This window comes from Schistocerca gregaria, unplaced genomic scaffold (assembly GCF_023897955.1).
Source record: "Schistocerca gregaria isolate iqSchGreg1 unplaced genomic scaffold, iqSchGreg1.2 ptg000049l, whole genome shotgun sequence".
Taxonomy (NCBI): domain Eukaryota; kingdom Metazoa; phylum Arthropoda; class Insecta; order Orthoptera; family Acrididae; genus Schistocerca; species Schistocerca gregaria.
In genome coordinates, this window is record NW_026061705.1 from 1,133,481 (window position 1) to 1,147,198 (window position 13,718).

A 13,718-nucleotide genomic window follows, 5' to 3' on the forward strand; every position below is an offset into this window, starting at 1 on the left:
AAAGAAGGGTAAAAAGTCAATAATCATTACCTAAAACTTGAGTTGTACTACTTCTTACTGGCTATTACATCAACTTAGAAGCTTCATCTGTGTTCTACTATGGTGCGTTTAGTGTCTCCGCATACCGCAGCAGCGACATAGCTTTGCAGACGATAAGTACAAGCGTTTCAGAGAGAAGAGCGGCCAATGAGACGATCTGGCTTTACGACGATTCGATAACAAATGACGAAAACGGACGGATTTCTCAGGTTTTTACTACATATGAACACTTTTCACATTCTCCCGTGCAAATCGGCTGCTAGTCCTCCTTTCATGCAGAATCATAAGGTCCTAGCTCATGTCCAAGGCACCAAAGCCAGCTAAAAAGTCAATAAGCGATACCTAAAACTTGAATTGTACTAATTCTTACTGGCTATTACATCAACTTAGGAGCTTTATCTGTGTTCTACTATGGTGCTTTTAGTGTCTCCGCATACCGCAGCACGCGACATAGCTTTGCAGACGATAAGTACAACCGTTTCAGAGAGAAGAGCGGCCAATGTGACGATCGGGCTTGAAGAAAATTCGATAACAAATGACGAAAACGGACGGATTTCTAGTTTTTTACTACATATGAACACTTTTCATATTCTCCCGTGCAACTCCGCTGCTAAACCTCCTTTCATGCAGAAGCTTAAGGTCCTAGCTCATGTCCAAGGCACCAAAGCCAGCTAAAAAGTCAATAATCGATACCTAAAACTTGAATTGTACTACTTCTTACTGGCTATTAATTCAACTTAGAAGCTTCATCTGTGTTCTACTATGGTGCTTTTAGTGTCTCCGCATACCGCAGCACGCGACATTGCTTTGCAATCGATAAGTACAACCGTTTCAGAGAGAAGAGCGGACAATGTGACGATCTGGCTTTAAGTCGATTCGATAACAAATGACGAAAACGAACGGATTTCTAGATTTTTACTACATATGAACACTTTTCATATTCTCCCGTGCAACTCCGCTGCTAATCCTCCTTTCATGCAGAATCTTAAGGTCCTAGCTCATGTCCAAGGCACCAAAGCCAGCTAAAAGTCAATAATCGATACCTAAAATTTGAATTGTACTACTTCTTACTGGCTATTAGATCAACTTAGAAGCTTCATCTGTGTTCTACTATGGTGCTTTTACTGTCTCCGCATACCGCAGCACGCGACATAGCTTTGCAGACGATAAGTACAACCGTTTCAGAGAGAAGAGCGGCCAATGTGACGATCTGGTTTAAGTAGATTCGATAACAAATGACGTAAACGGACGGATGTCTCAGGCTTTTACTACATATGAACATTTTTCACATTGTCCCGTGAAACTCGGCTGCTAGTCCTCCTTTCATGCAGAATCTTAAGGTCCTAGCTCATGTCCAAGGTACCAAAGCCAGCTGAAAAGTCAATAATCGATACCTCAAACTTGAATTGTACTACTTCTTACTGGCTATTACATCAACTTATAAGCTTCATCTGTGTTCTACTATGGTGATTTTAGTGTCTCCGCATACCCCAGCACGCGACATAGCTTTGCAGACGATAAGTACAACCGTTTCAGAGAGAAGAGCGGCCAATGAGACGATCTGGCTTGAAGTCGATTCGATAACAAGTGACGAAAACGGACCGATTTCTCAGGTTTTTACTACATATGAACACTTTTCACATTCTCCCGTGCAACTTGGCTCCTCGTCCTCCTTTCATGCAGAATCTTAAGGTCCTAGCTCATGTCCAAGGCACCAAAGCCAGCTAAAAAGTCAATAATCGATACCTAAAACTTGAATGTACTACTTCTTACTGGCTATTACATCAACTTAGAAGCTTCATCTGTGTTCTACTATGTTGCTTTTAGTGTCTCCGCATACCGCAGCACGCGACATAGCTTTGCAATCGATAAGTACAACCGTTTCAGAGAGAAGAGCGGACAATGTGACGATCTGGCTTTAAGTCGATTCGATAACAAATGACGAAAACGGACGGATTTCTAGATTTTTACTACATATGAACACTTTTCATATTCTCCCGTGCAACTCCGCTGCTAATCCTCCTTTCATGCAGAATCTTAAGGTCCTAGCTCATGTCCAAGGCACCAAAGCCAGCTAAAAGTCAATAATCGATAGCTAAAATTTGAATTGTACTACTTTTTAGTGGCTATTAGATCAACTTAGAAGCTTCATCTGTGTTCTACTATGGTGCTTTTACTGTCTCCGCATACCGCAGCACGCGACATAGCTTTGCAGACGATAAGTACAACCGTTTCAGAGAGAAGAACGGCCAATGTGACGATCTGGCTTTAAGTAGATTCGATAACAAATGACGTAAACGGACGGATGTCTCAGGTTTTTACTACATACTAACATTTTTCACCTTCTCCCGTGCAACTTTGCTGCTAGTCCTCCTTTCATGCAGAATCTTAAGGTCCTAGCTCATGTCCAAGCTACCAAAGTTAGCTAAAAAGTCAATAATCGATACCTAAAACTTTAATTGTACTACTTCTTACTGGCTATTACATCAACTTAGAAGCTTTATCTGTGTTCTACTATGGTGCTTTTAGTGTCTCCGCATACCGCAGCACGCGACATAGCTTTGCATTCGAAAAGTACAACCGTTTCAGAGAGAAATGCGGCCAATATGACGATCTAGCTTTAAGTCGATTCGATAACAAATGACGAAAACGGACGGATTTCTCAGGTTTTTACTACATATGAACACTTTTCACATTCTCCCGTGCAAATCGGCTGCTAGTCCTCCTTTCATGCAGAATCATAAGGTCCTAGCTCATGTCCAAGGCACCAAAGCCAGTTAAAAAGTCAATAATCGATACCTAAAACTTGAATTGTACTACTTCTTACTGGCTACTACATCAACTTAGAAGCTTCATCTGTGTTCTACTATGGTGCTTTTAGTGTCTCAGCATACCGCAGCACGCGACATAGCTTTCAGACGATAAGTACAACCGTTTCAGAGAGAAGATCGGCCAATGTGACGATCTGGCTTTAAGTCGATTCGATAACAAATGACGAAAACGGACGGATTTCTAGGTTTTTACTACATATGAGCACATTTCATATTCTCCCGTGGAACTCCGCTGCTAATTTCCTTTCATGCAGAATCTTAAGGTCCTAGCTCATGTCCAAGGCACCAAAGCCAGCTAAAAAGTAAATAATCGATACGTAAAACATGAATTGTACTATATCTTCCTGGCTATTACATCAACTTAGAAGCTTCATCTGTGTTCTACTATGGTGCTTTTACTGTCTCCGCATACCGCAGCACGCCACATAGCTTTGCAGACGATAAGTACAACCGTTTCAGAGAGAGGAGCGGACAATGTGACGATCTGGCTTTAAGTCGATTCGATAACAAATGACGAAAACGGACGGATGTCTCAGGTTTTTACTACATATGAACACTATTCACATTCTCCCGTGCAACTCGGCTGCTAGTCCTCCTTTCATGGAGAATCTTAAGGTCCTAGCTCATGTCCAATGTACCAAAGCCAGCTAAAATGTCAATAATCGATACATAATACTTGAATTGTATTACTTCTTACTGGCTATTACATCAACTTAGAAGCCTCATCTGTGTTCTACTATGGTGATTTTAGTGTCTCCGCATACCGCAGCACGCGACATAGCTTTGCAGACGATAAGTACAACCGTTTCAGAGAGAAGAGCGGCCAATGTGACGATCTGGCTTTAAGTCGGTTCGATACCAAATAACGAAAACGGACCGATTTCTCAGGTTTTTACTACATATGAACACTTTTCATATTCTCCCGTGCAACTCGGCTGCTAGTCCTCCTTCATGCAAAATCTTAATTACCTAGCTCATGTCCAAGGCACCAAAGAAGGGTAAAAAGTCAATAACCGATACCTAAAACTTTAATTGTACTACTTCTTACTGGCTATTACATCAACTTAGAAGCTTCATCTGTGTTCTACTATGGTGCTTTTAGTGTGTCCGCATACCGCAGCACGCAACATAGCTTTGCAGACGATAAGTACAACTTTTGCAGAGAGAAGAGTGGCCAATTAGACGATCTGGCTTGAAGTCGATTCGATAACAAATGACCAAAACGGACGGATTTCTCAGGTTTTTACTACATATGAACACTTTTCACATTCTCCCGTGCAACTCGGCTGCTAGTCCTCCTTTCATGCAGAATCTTAAGGTCCTAGCTCATGTCCAAGGCACCAAAGCCAGCTAAAAAGTCAATAATCGATACCTAAAACTTGAATTGTACTACTTCTTACTGGCTATTACATCAACTTAGAAGCTTCATCTGTGTTCTACTATGGTGCTTTTTGTGTCTCCGCATACCGCAGCACGCGACATAGCTTTGCAGACGATAAGTACAACCGTTTCAGAGAGTAGAGCGGCCAATGTGACGAACTGGCTTTAAGTCGATTCGATAACAAATGACGAAAACGGACGGATTTTCAGGTTTTTACTACATATGAACACATTTCACATTCTCCCGTGCAACTCGGCTGCTAGTCCTCCTTTCATGAAAAATGTTAAGTTCCTAGCTCATGTCCAAGGCACCAAAGAAGGGTAAAAAGTCAATAACCGATACCTAAAACTTTAATTGTACTACTTCTTACTGGCTATTACATCAACTTAGAAGCATCATCTGTGTTCTACTATGGTGCTTTTAGTGTCTCCGCATACCGCAGCACGCGACATAGCTTTGCAGACGATAAGTACAACCGTTTCAGAGAGAAGAGCGGCCAATGTGACGATCTGGCTTTAAGTCGATTCGATAACAAATGACGAAAACTGACGGAATTCTAGGTTTTTACTACATATGAACACTTTTCATATTCTCCCGTGCAACTCCGCTGCTAATCCTCCTTTCATGCAGAATCTTAAGGTCCTAGCTCAAGTCCAAGGCACCAAAGCCAGCTAAAAAGTCAATATTCAATACCTAAAACTTGAATTGTACTACTTCTTACTGGCTATTACATCAACTTAGAAGCTTCATCTGTGTTCTACTATGGTGCTTTTAGTGTCTCCGCATACCGCAGCACGCGACATAGCTTTGCAGACGATAAGTACAACCGTTTCAGAGAGAAGAGCGGCCAATGTGACGATCTGGCTTCAAGTCGATTTGATAACAAATGACGAAAACGGACGGATGTCTCAGGTTTTTACTACATATGAACACTTTTCATATTCTCCCGTGTAACTCCGCTGCTAATCCTCCTTTCATGCAGAATCTTAAGGTCCTAGCTCATGTCCAAGGCACCAAAGCCAGCTAAAAAGTAAATAATCGATACCTAAAACATGAATTGTACTATATCTTCCTGGCTATTACATCAACTTAGAAGCTTCATCTGTGTTCTACTATGGTGCTTTTACTGTCTCCGCATACCGCAGCACGCCACATAGCTTTGCAGACGATAAGTACAACCGTTTCAGAGAGAAGAGCGGCCAATGTGACGATCTGGCTTTAAGTCGATTCGATAACAAATGACGAAAACGGACGGATTTCTCAGGCTTTTACTACATATGAACACTTTTCACATTCTCCCGTGCAACTCGGCTGCTAGTCCTCCTTTCATGCAGAATCTTAAGGTCCTAGCTCATGTCCAAGGCACCAAAGCCAGCTAAAAAGTCAATAATCGATACCTAAAACTTGAATTGTACTACTTCTTACTGGCTATTACATCAACTTAGAAGCTTCATATGTGTTCTACTATGGTGCTTTTAGTGTCTCCGCATACCGCAGCACGCGACATAGCTTTGCAGACGATAAGTAAAAGCGTTTCAGAGAAAAGAGCGGCCACTGTGACGATCTGGCTTTAAGTAGATTCGATAACAAATGACGAAAACGGACGGATTTCTCAGGTTTTTACTACATATGAACACTTTTCACATTCTCCCGTGCAAATCGGCTGCTAGTCCTCCTTTCATGCAGAATATTAAGGTCCTAGCTCATGTCCAAGGCACCAAAGCCAGCTAAAAAGTCAATAATCGATATCTAATACTTGAATTGGATTACTTCTTACTGGCTATTACATCAACTTAGATGCTTCATCTGTGTTCTACTATGGTGATTTTAGTGTCTCCGCATACCGCAGCACGCGACATAGCTTTGCAGACGATAGGTACAAGCGTTTCAGAGAGAAGAGCGGCCAATGTGACAATCTGGCTTTAAGTCGATTCGAAAACAAATGACAAAAACGGACGGATTTCTCAGGTTTTTACTACATATGAACACTTTTCACATTCTCCCGTGCAACTCGGCTGCTAGTCCTCCTTTCATGCAGAATCTTAAGGTCCTAGCTCACGTCCAAGGCACCAAAGCCAGCTAAAAAGTCAATAATCGATACCTAAAACTTGAATTGTATTACTTCTTACTGGCTATTACATCAACTTAGAAGCTTCATCTGTGTTCTACTATGGTGCTTTTAGTGTCTCCGCATACCGCAGCACGCGACATAGCTTTGCAATCGATAAGTACAACAGTTTCAGAGAGAAGAGCGGCCAATGTGACGATCTGGCTTTAAGTCGATTCGATAACAAATGACGAAAACGGACGTATTTCTCAGGTTTTTACTACATATGAACACAATTCACATTCTCCCGTGCAACTCGGCTGCTAGTCCTCCTTTCATGTAGAATCTTAAGGTCCTAGCTCATGTCCAAGGTACCAAAGCCAGCTAAAAAGTCAATAATCGATACCTGATACTGGAATTGTATTACTTCTTACTGGCTATTACATCTACTTAGAAGCCTCATCTGTGTTCTACTATGGTGATTTTAGTGTCTCCGCATACCGCAGCACGCGACATAGCTTTGCAGAGGATAAGTACAACCGTTTCAGAGAGAAGAGCGGCCAATGTGACGATCTTGCTTTAAGTCGGTTCGATAACAAATGACGAAAACGGACGTATTTCTCAGGTTTTTACTACATATGAACACAATTCACGTTCTCCCGTGCAAATCGGCTGCTAGTCCTCCTTTCATGCAGAATCATAAGGTCCTAGCTCATGTCCAAGGCACCAAAGCCAGTTAAAAAGTCAATAATCGATACCTAAAACTTGAATTGGATTACTTCTTACTGGCTATTACATCAACTTGGATGCTTCATCTGTGTTCTACTATGGTGATTTTAGTGTTTCAGAATTCCGCAGCACGCGACATAGCTACGTAATCGATTAGAACAACCGTTTCAGAGAGAAGAGCGGCCAATGTGACGATCTGGCTTTAAGTCGATTCGATAACAAATGACGAAAACTGACGTGTTTCTCAGGTTTTTACTACATATGAACACTTTTCACATTCTTCCGTGCAAATAAGCTGCTAGTCCTCCTTTCATGCAGAATGTTAAGGTCGTAGCTCATGTCGAGGGCACCAAAGCCAGCTATAAAGTCTTAAACCGTACCTAAAACTTGAATTATACTACTTCTTCCTGGCTATTACATCAACTTAAAAGCTTCATCTGTGTTCTACTATGGTGCTTTTACTGTCTCCGCATATCGCAGAGCGCGACATAGCTTTGCAGACGAGAAGTACAACCGTTTCAGAGAGAAGAGCGGCCAATGTGACGATCTGGCTTCAAGTCGATTCGATAAAAAATGACGAAAATGGACGGATTTCTCAGGTTTTTGCTACAGATTAACACTTTTCACATTCTCCCGTGCAACTCGGCTGCTAGTCCTCCTTTCATGCAGAATCATAAGGTCCTAGCCCATGTCCAAAGCACCAAAGCCAGCTAAAAAGTCAATAATCGATACCTAGAACTTGAATTTTACTATATCTTACTGTCTATTACATTAACTTAGAAGCTTCATCTGTGTTCTACTATGGTGCTTTTACTGTCTCCGCATACCGGAGCACGCGACATAGCTTTGCAGACGATAAGTACAACCGTTTCAGACAGAAGAGCGGCCAATGTGACGATCTGGCTTTAAGTCGATTCGATAACAAATGACGAAAACGGATCGAATTCTCAGGTTTTTACTACATATGAACACTTTTCACATTCTCCCGTGCAACAGGGCTGCTAGTCCTCATTTCATGCAGAATCTTAAGGTCCTAGCTCATGTCCAAGGCACCAAAGCCAGCTAAAAATTCAATATTGAATACCTAAAACTTGAATTGTACTACTTCTTACTGGCTATTACATCAACTTAGAAGCTTCATCTGTGTTCTACTATGGTGCTTTCAGTGTCTCCGCATACAGCAGCACGCGACATAGCTATGAAATCGATTAGTACAACCGTTTCAGAGAGAAGAGCGGCCAATGTGACGATCTGGCTTTAAGTCGAATCGATAACAAATGACGAAAACTGACGTGTTTCTCAGGTTTTTACTACATTTGAACACTTTTCACATTCTCCCGTGCAAATAAGCTGCTAGTCCTCCTTTCATGCAGAATGTTAAGGTCCTAGCTCATGTCGAGGGCACCAAAGCCAGCTATAAAGTCTTAATCCATACCTAAAACTTGAATTATACTACTTCTTCCTGGCTATTACATCAACTTAGAAACTTCATCTGTGTTCTACTATGGTGCTTTTAGTGTTTCATAATACCGCAGCACGCGACATAGCTTTGCAGACGAGAAGTACAACCGTTTCAGAGAGAAGAGCGGCCAATGTGACGATCTGGCTTTAAGTCGATTCGATAACAAATGACGAAAACGGACGGATGTCTCAGGTTTTTACTACAGATGAACACTTTTCACATTCTCCCGTGCAACTCGGCTTCTAGTCCTCCTTTCTTGCAGAATTTTAAGGTCCTAGCTCATGTCCAAGGCACCAAAGCCAGCTAAAAAGTCAATAATCGATACCTAAAACTTGAATTGTACTACTTCTTCCTGGCTACTACATCAACTTAGAAGCTTCATCTGTGTTCTACTATGGTGCTTTTAGTGTCTCAGCATACCGCAGCACGCGACATAGCTTTGCAGACGGTAAGTACAACCGTTTCAGAGGGAAGATCGGCCAATGTGACGATCTGGCTTTAAGTCGATTCGATAACAAATGACGAAAACGGACGGATTTCTAGGTTTTTACTACATATGAGCACATTTCATATTCTCCCGTGGAACTCCGCTGCTAATTTCCTTTCATGCAGAATCTAAAGGTCCTAGCTCATGTCCAAGGCAACAAAGCCAGCTAAAAAGTCAATATTCAAAACCTAAAACTTGAATTGTACTACTTCTTACTGGCTATTACATTAACTTAGAAGCTTCATCTGTGTTCTACTATGGTGCTTTTACTGTCTCCGCATACCGCAGCATGCGACATAGCTTTGCAGACGATAAGTACAACCGTTTCAGAGAGAAGAGCGACCAATGTGACGATCTGGCTTTAAGTCGATTCGATAACAAATGACGAAAACGGACGGATGTCTCAGGTTTTTACTTCATATGAACACTTTTCACATTCTCCCGTGCAACTCCGCTGCTAATCCTCCTTTCATGCAGAATCTAAAGGTCCTAGCTCTGTCCAAGGCACCAAAGCCAGCTAAAAAGTCAATAATCGATACCTAGAACTTGAATTGTACTACTGCTTACTGGCTATTACATCAACTTAGAAGCTTCATCTGTGTTCTACTATGGTGATTTTAATGTCTCCGCATACCGGAGCACGCGACATAGCTTTGCAGACGATAAGTACAACCGTTTCAGACAGAAGAGCGGCCTATGTGACGATCTGGCTTTAAGTCGATTCGATAACAAATGACGAAAACGGATCGAATTCTCAGGTTTTTACTACATATGAACACTTTTCACATTCTCCCGTGCAACAGGGCTGCTAGTCCTCATTTCATGCAGAATCTTAAGGTCCTAGCTCATGTCCAAGGCACCAAAGCCAGCTAAAAATTCAATATTGAATACCTAAAACTTGAATTGTACTACTTCTTACTGGCTATTACATCAACTTAGAAGCTTCATCTGTGTTCTACTATGGTGCTTTTAGTGTCTCCGCATACAGCAGCACGCGACATAGCTATGAAATCGATTAGTACAACCGTTTCAGAGAGAAGAGCGGCCAATGTGACGATCTGGCTTTAAGTCGAATCGATAACAAATGACGAAAACTGACGTGTTTCTCAGGTTTTTACTACATTTGAACACTTTTCACATTCTCCCGTGCAAATAAGCTGCTAGTCCTCCTTTCATGCAGAATGTTAAGGTCCTAGCTCATGTCGAGGGCACCAAAGCCAGCTATAAAGTCTTAATCCATACCTAAAACTTGAATTATACTACTTCTTCCTGGCTATTACATCAACTTAGAAACTTCATCTGTGTTCTACTATGGTGCTTTTAGTGTTTCAGAATACCGCAGCACGCGACATAGCTAGTAAATCGATTAGAACAACCGCTTCAGAGAGAAGAGCGGCCAATGTGACGATCTGGCCTTAAGTCGATTCGATAACAAATGACGAAAACTGACGTGTTTCTCAGGTTTTTACTACATATGAACACTTTTCACATTCTTCCGTGCAAATAAGCTGCTAGTCCTCCTTTCATGCAGAATGTTAAGGTCCTAGCTCATGTCGAGGGCACCAAAGCCAGCTATAAAGTCTTAAACCGTACCTAAAACTTGAATTATACTACTTCTTCCTGGCTATTACATCAACTTAAAAGCTTCATCTGTGTTCTACTATGGTGCTTTTACTGTCTCCGCATATCGCAGAGCGCGACATAGCTTTGCAGACGAGAAGTACAACCGTTTCAGAGAGAAGAGCGGCCAATGTGACGATCTGGCTTTAAGTCGATTCGATAAAAAATGACGAAAATGGACGGATTTCTCAGGTTTTTACTACAGATTAACACTTTTCACATTCTCCCGTGCAACTCGGCTGCTATTCCTCCTTTCATGCAGAATCATAAGGTCCTAGCTCATGTCCAAAGCACCAAAGCCAGCTAAAAAGTCAATAATCGATACCTAGAACTTGAATTGTACTATATCTTACTGTCTATTACATTAACTTAGAAGCTTCATCTGTGTTCTACTATGGTGCTTTTACTGTCTCCGCATACCGGAGCACGCGACATAGCTTTGCAGACGATAAGTACAACCGTTTCAGACAGAAGAGCGGCCAATGTGACGATCTGGCTTTAAGTCGATTCGATAACAAATGACGAAAACGGATCGAATTCTCAGGTTTTTACTACATATGAACACTTTTCACATTCTCCCGTGCAACAGGGCTGCTAGTCCTCATTTCATGCAGAATCTTAAGGTCCTAGCTCATGTCCAAGGCACCAAAGCCAGCTAAAAATTCAATATTGAATACCTAAAACTTGAATTGTACTACTTCTTACTGGCTATTACATCAACTTAGAAGCTTCATCTGTGTTCTACTATGGTGCTTTTAGTGTCTCCGCATACAGCAGCACGCGACATAGCTATGAAATCGATTAGTACAACCGTTTCAGAGAGAAGAGCGGCCAATGTGACGATCTGGCTTTAAGTCGAATCGATAACAAATGACGAAAACTGACGTGTTTCTCAGGTTTTTACTACATTTGAACACTTTTCACATTCTCCCGTGCAAATAAGCTGCTAGTCCTCCTTTCATGCAGAATGTTAAGGTCCTAGCTCATGTCGAGGGCACCAAAGCCAGCTATAAAGTCTTAATCCATACCTAAAACTTGAATTATACTACTTCTTCCTGGCTATTACATCAACTTAGAAACTTCATCCGTGTTCTACTATGGTGATTTTAGTGTTTCATAATACCGCAGCACGCGACATAGCTTTGCAGACGATAAGTACCACCGTTTCAGAGAGAATAGCGGCCAATGTGACGATGTGGCTTTAAGTCGATTCGATAACAAATGACTAAAACGGACGGATTTCTAGGTTTTTACTACATATGAACACTTTTCTTATTCTCCCGTGCAACTCCGCTGCTAATCCTTCTTTCATGCACAATCTTAAGGTCCTAGCTCATGTCCAACGCACCAAAGCCAGCTAAAAATCAATAATCGATACCTAAAACTTGAATTGCACTATATCTTACTTGCTATTACTTCAACTTAGAAGCTTCATCTGTGTTCTACTATGGTGCTTTTCCTTACTCCGCATATCGCAGAGCGCGACATAGCTTTGCAGACGAGAAGTACAACCGTTTCAGAGAGAAGAGCGGCCAGTGTGACGATCTGGCTTTAAGTCGATTCGATAACAAATGACGAAAACGGACGGATGTCTCAGGTTTTTACTACATATGAACACTTTTCACATTCTCCCGTGCAACTCGGCTTCTAGTCCTCCTTTCTTGCAGAATTTTAAGGTCCTAGCTCATGTCCAAGGCACCAAAGCCAGCTAAAAAGTCAATAATCGATACCTAAAACTTGAATTGTACTACTTCTTCCTGGGTTACATCAACTTAGAAGCTTCATCTGTGTTCTACTATGGTGCTTTTAGTGTCTCAGCATACCGCAGCACGCGACATAGCTTTGCAGACGGTAAGTACAACCGTTTCAGAGAGAAGATCGGCCAATGTGACGATCTGGCTTTAAGTCGATTCGATAACAAATGACGAAAACGGACGGATTTCTAGGTTTTTACTACATATGAGCACATTTCATATTCTCCCGTGGAACTCCGCTGCTAATTTCCTTTCATGCAGAATCTAAAGGTCCTAGCTCATGTCCAAGGCAACAAAGCCAGCTAAAAAGCCAATATTCAAAACCTAAAACTTGAATTGTACTACTTCTTACTGGCTATTACATTAACTTAGAAGCTTCATCTGTGTTCTACTATGGTGCTTTTACTGTCTCCGCATACCGCAGCACGCGACATAGCTTTGCAGACGATAAGTACAACCGTTTCAGAGAGAAGAGCGACCAATGTGACGATCTGGCTTTAAGTCGATTCGATAACAAATGACGAAAACGGACGGATGTCTCAGGTTTTTACTTCATATGAACACTTTTCACATTCTCCCGTGCAACTCCGCTGCTAATCCTCCTTTCATGCAGAATCTAAAGGTCCTAGCTCATGTCCAAGGCACCAAAGCCAGCTAAAAAGTCAATAATCGATACCTAGAACTTGAATTGTACTACTGCTTACTGGCTATTACATCAACTTAGAAGCTTCATCTGTGTTCTACTATGGTGATTTTAATGTCTCCGCATACCGGAGCACGCGACATAGCTTTGCAGACGATAAGTACAACCGTTTCAGACAGAAGAGCGGCCAATGTGACGATCTGGTTTTAAGTCGTTTCGATAACAAATGACGAAAACGGATCGAATTCTCAGGTTTTTACTACATATGAACACTTTTCACATTCTCCCGTGCAACAGGGCTGCTAGTCCTCATTTCATGCAGAATCTTAAGGTCCTAGCTCATGTCCAAGGCACCAAAGCCAGCTAAAAATTCAATATTGAATACCTAAAACTTGAATTGTACTACTTCTTACTGGCTATTACATCAACTTAGAAGCTTCATCTGTGTTCTACTATGGTGCTTTTAGTGTCTCCGCATACAGCAGCACGCGACATAGCTATGAAATCGATTAGTACAACCGTTTCCGAGAGAAGAGCGGCCAATGTGACGATCTGGCTTTAAGTCGATTCGATAACAAATGACGAAAACGGACGGATGTCTCAGGTTTTCACTACATATGAACACTTTTCACATTCTCCCGTGCAACTCGGCTTCTAGTCCTCCTTTCTTGCAGAATTTTAAGGTCCTAGCTCATGTCCAAGGTACCAAAGCCAGCTACAAAGTC